This window comes from Lactuca virosa, chromosome 7 (assembly GCF_052849685.1).
Source record: "Lactuca virosa cultivar CGN04683 chromosome 7, Lactuca_virosa_CGN04683_v6, whole genome shotgun sequence".
NCBI classification, from domain to species: domain Eukaryota; kingdom Viridiplantae; phylum Streptophyta; class Magnoliopsida; order Asterales; family Asteraceae; genus Lactuca; species Lactuca virosa.
In genome coordinates this window covers 100,016,325-100,022,342 of record NC_136432.1, presented here as the reverse complement: position 1 = coordinate 100,022,342, position 6,018 = coordinate 100,016,325, and positions in this window count along the sequence as shown.

The following is a 6,018-nucleotide window of genomic DNA, read 5'->3' as shown; positions in this document are numbered from 1 at the left end:
TTAGAAGTATTTCGCTTAAGTGGTTCCTAGGAAGTTTCTCATAACTTCCGAGGGATTTCCTAGGAAATTTTCGAACCAAGGTCTCCCATTAAACATGTCAAACTTTTACCAATTGTCCTAGGAAGTCCCTTGAAAGTTCCAATATTTTTCCTTGGAAATGTGTGTGTGTGTATATATATATATATATATATATATATATATATATAATGTTCCTCGGAAGTTCCTACGCTTTTCCTAGGAAGTAAATATATATTTAACACTCCTACGTAGTTACTCGGTAGTTTTTTTTGCTACCATTTTATTATTATAAACAAATTATGTCATTTTTTTAATATGCCAAAAAGCTTCACCTTTACGTTAGAAGTATTTCGCTTAAGTGGTTCGTAGGAAGTTTCTCTGAACTTCCGAGGGATTTACTAAGAAATTTTCGAACCAAGGTCTCTCACCAAACATGTTAAACTTTTAACAATTGTCCTAGGAAGTCCTCCGGAAGTTCCTACGCTTTTCCTAGGATATATATATATATATATATATATATATATATATATATATATATATATATATATATATATATATATATATATATATATATAATGCTCCTCGGAAGTCTCTTGGAAGTTCCTACGCTTTTCCTAGGAAGTAAATATATATATTTAACTTCCTAGGTAGTTTTTTATTACCATTTTATTATAATAAACAAATCATATCATTTTTTTTCAAATATTCCAAAGAGCTTCAAATTTACGTCGTCATAAACAAATCATATCATTTTTTTTTGAATATTCTAAAGAGCTTCATATTTACGTTAAAGTGTTTCGCTTAAATGGTTCCTAGGACCAAAACGTGTTTTTTTTGTTTTTTTTGGGGTTTAAGCGTTGTTTTTTCGTTCCATATTTTGTACAATTTTACTATACATTAAATACTTTTATCTTACACAACGATACATATGTACACACACACATACACACACACACACATATATATATATATATATATATATATATATATATATATATATATATATATATATATATATATATATATATATATATATAATGGTAAACAAATGTTTTGAGAAATGTGTTCGAATGGTGCACACACATGTATGTATGTATATATCGTGTATAACTTGATGAAATAAAAGTAATTCATGTATTATGAAGTCGAACAAAATATAGAATGAAAAAAACGTCATTTGAACATCAAAAAATGAAAAACAGATTCTGTTCCTAGGAATTCTCTTGGAAATATGTAAGAAATACCGAGGGATTTCCTACGCAATACAGAATTTGTTATTAATCCATTGGAAATGGGTAGGTACTTCCAAGGGATTTCCTAGGACCAAAAACCCATTTTTTTTATTTTTTCGAGGTTCAAACGTTTTTTCGTTTTATATTTTGTATAACTTTGTTATACATTAAATACTTTTATGTGACCAAGTTATACATATTATACACATACATATAGATTTATAATGGTAAACTAATGTGTTGAGTAATGTATTGTGATGGTGTACACACATGTATGTATGTATATATCATGTATAACTTGTTGAAATAAAAGTAATTCATGTATAATGAAGTTGAACAAAACATAGAACAAAAAAAAACAACGTATGAACATAAAAATATGAAACACGGATTATGCTCCTAGTAAATCACTTGGAAATGCATTGAAAATACCGAGGGACTTCCTACACAATACAAAATTCGTCACTAATCCCTTGGAAATATGAAGATATTTCCAAGGGATTTCCTAGGATCAAAACTCATTTTTTGTTTTTTCGTGGTTTAAACGTAGTTTTTTTTGTTTCATATTCTGTTCAACTTTGTTATATATTAAATACTTTTATCTTACTCAATTAAATGTGATATATACATACATACATACATGCATGCATTTGCACCTTCATAATCTATTACTCAAAACATTCATTTTTTATTCTATATTTATATTTGTGTGTGTATGTGGATAATAAGTATAACTTGGTAATCTAAAAGTATTTTGTGTATAACAAAGTAGTACAAAAGAGAAAACTAAGAAAAATGACGCTTGAGCACCGAAAAATGAAAAAAAAAATTATGTTCCTAGGAAATCCCTGGGACACATTTCCGAGGAATCTAATTATTTATTATTTTTCCACTCATAGCCCAACTAAAAACTTAGCTTAGCCCAATTGTTTATTACATTAGTTAATTTTTTATCCACATTTAGCTTAACCCAATTGTTTATTACATAAGTTCTGCAAGTATTATTACATTAGTTAATTTTTTATCCAAACTCTTCTTTTACTCTCTGTTTTCGTTTTGAAAAAAAAAATTCATTAATCAATTAGTATTATATCTATATATTTACTATAATAGATAAAAATGTTAATATGTTTTTTGTTTTTCTATTTTTTGAGTTTACTTATATGTTTGTTTTAACATTTTCTTTAGGTTAGTAAGTTGGACCATAATCATCAAGAAATGGCCGAAAGACAAGCACTAATGGTTGAATTCATAACCCTCCAGACAATCCACCAAATGCACCTTAGGTTAGTTTAGTAAATAGTTATATGTTTTTTAGACATTTTTATTATGTTTGGTGATTTAGAGTACAGATGATTGTTGAAACTTGTGTTGTGATGTATTTAGATTAATTGTTTTTGTGTATGAATTTTAAATAGAATTTATTCATTCGTATTAAAAAATTTTTGCATTTTTTGCAATAAAAAGGTAAAATTCTTATTTTTTTAAAAAGCTTCACATTTCCTAGGAAATTCCTAGGGACCTCTCTGTCACCAAACCGTCACCAAAAACCGTCAAAAAAGTATCAGCCTAGGAAATTTCTCGAAAAAGCATTTCTAGGAAATTTCTTGCAAATATATATCCTAGGAAATTTCTCGGGAATCATTTCCTAAGAAATTCCTCGGAAATATATTTCCTAGGAAATTTCTCGGAAAAATAAAGCCTTGGAAATGCCTCGGGACTTCTGAAAAAACATATTTCCTCGAAAAACCCTCGGAATATTCCTCGAAAATCCCTCACAAAAAGTTTCCTAAGAGGGTTTTCCCTACACACAACTTTTCCTCGGTATTTCCTCGAAAATATCGGTTTTCTAGGAATTTCCGAGGCAATTGTCCCTAGGAAAAGGCGTGTTTTTTAGTAGTGACATATATTAAAAGGATGGATCGCGATGACTGCTACAAGTTTAGGAGTTATAAAGAACGGGAAGATTGTCCTTTAGGTTTAATTGCTTGTGTTGTTTAGGTTTAATTGCTTGTATTGGAACTACTTGGTTATGCTTTTTGCTACTTTAATTTAGTTAATGTTATGTAATGTGCTACTTAATTTGGTTAATGTTATGTTATTTTCTACTTTCATTTGGTTAATGTTATGTTATTTTCTACTTTAGTTAATGTTATGTTATCTGCTACTTGAATTTTAGTTAACATTATGTTATTCGTTACTAGAATTTTAAAAGTTTAATAATGGATCACGATAATCATATACTTCTCGTGATTCTAATCTACTTGAATTCATGCTATTTTTGGAAGAGGGGTGTGAAACGAGTGCGAGACAACGATTCAAAAATGATGGGACATGAATACACGTTTTAGATATTGGAGCGTAATCGTCTACAATGTGTTAAAGTACTACGCATGTCCCGTTGAATATTTTGTCAGACTATGTTGTCATTTTAGAGTAAATTAATCGTTAAAGGATAGCAAACATGTATCGGTCTAGGAAAACATGGTTGTGTTTTTCATAATGATCGGTCATAACCAACGTTACGTGATTATCAAACGGAGATTTCAACACTCAAAGCAAACAATTCATAAATTTTTTCAAGAACTGTCGGACAAAATGACACTTTTCGCAAAAGACATTATACTACCGACTACTTTTAATCTGAATCCAAACATTCTGGGACATAATAAGAGGCTACGACAAGTTTTCAAAGGAGCAGTTGGTGCACTTGATAGCAGTTTGATACATGCTTTTGTCCCTGCTAAGAAACAAGATTTATATAGAGGTAGGGGAAAAGGCGATTGTTACCAAAACGTATTGTCAATTTGTGACTTCAGCATGATGTTTACGTTTCTTGTGGCCGGATGGGAAGGGGTATCAGGTGATTCTAGAATATAATCATAAGCATTAGCAAATCTACGTACACCATTCCCGTTTCCACCATCAGGTAAGTTTATGGTTATTTAAATAGTTTTATCTTATTTTGAAAACCGGTTGATTTTTTTTTTCATTTTTACAGATAAATATTATCTTTGTGATGTTACGTACGCATACTCGAGGATTTATGTCACCGTATCGTAATGTGAGGTAATTGTTTGGAGATTTCCATGAAAGGCATGCATTAACTGATAAAGAAAAATTTAACCATGCACATGCAAAACTTTGGAACGTCATTGAGCTTGCTTTTGGTATTTTCAAAGCACGATTCCCTATACTGAAGAGGATGTCAAGATTCTCATTGGTTACACAAAGAAACATTACCATTACATGTTTCACACTACATAATTTTATAAGAAAAGAGGGACCGAGTGATGACTATTTTGCACGATACGATGAACCAAATGTATTGTTTCGAAATAAGAATGTTTCCGTTGATGACGATGATGAAGATGATGTTCCAACACATGGTACTGCATCGGACCGTGAATATATGACTCAGTTACAAGATGAAAATTTTGAGAAGTTGATGGAAAATATGGAATGTGAATTATTAAAATTTGGTTGTATGAATTTTATTTCAAATTGTTATTGTAAGACTAATATGGTTGTATGCATTTTATTTATGTTGTAAGGCAAGTTAGCTCAACTTAACGATCATGAAAAGATTCTCATTAGATAATTTGAATGTGTGTTCTATAAAATACAAGAGTACAAGGTAACCCTTTATATAGGGCAATGAGTGGGTAAACCAAAGGTTGTAACCTCTAAGTATATAAATGCTACGTATGAACTACATAAATGTTGTAACCTATAAGTACATAAATGATACTTATGAATGAAATAAATATGAGCAATCACTACCAATATAAATGAGTTATAACAGTCCCCCTTGGTTGCTTATATTTACGTTGAATCATTCATATACTTCTTCGTCTTGTATCTTCATACAATCCATCAGATGTTTGTCTCATTAAAATTATTGCCGGAGAAAACCCTTTGGCACAAAAACTCTAGTCGAAAGACAAAAGAGTACGATCTGGATGTCTTAAGCGAGAAAGGAACCATATATGTTGTGCCTCATTAAAACCTTGTTTAGAGAAAACCCAGTGGGACAAAAACTCTAACGAAGGACAAAAGAGTGCACAAGGGCTAGTAAGTATTCAACTAGATACTCCATTTGACTTCAAAAACTATATGTGAGAATGGGATATAGTTAGTGTCTCATTAAAAAAAACATTGTCAAGGTAAACTCCATTGCAACACCCGATTCAAGGTACTTTTCATTTTGACCTTTTGGTGTGTAATTAACTTGCAAATTTGGTCCCTAGGGGGCATTATTGCCATTTTTTGAAAGATGAGCGTACGCTGGGCGTACCTAAAGTACGCATGGTGTACGTAATCAGGGGACAACCCCTAGTTTTAGGGTTTAGACCTTATTTAAGCAACCTTATTTCCCAAGGTTCTCTCATTTCCCAGCCTTCATTGCCCTTTTGAGCCTCATTTCGAAACCCTAACTCATCTAGAGAGATTTGACCCCTTTGTGTGTGTTTTAGTGAGTGTTTGGTGAACCTTGAAGAAGAAGAAACTTGGAAAAGGAGCATTAATCAAGGAGGAGCTTGTAGATCTATATTTCACTCATCATTTTCAGCTCCATAAAGGTATAAAGTTTGGACCTTGTTCATTTTTAGCTTAGATCTAGTTGTTGAGTAGTTTTGGACACTTTTTGGTCCCATGAATGAGATCTAGTGGGATTCTTTCCATTCTAGAAGTTAGGAGTTGCTCCTCTTGATGCTTCTGAGATCCCTAGTCCATAAAGTTAGCATCTTAATGGTTGAGGATCAACAAT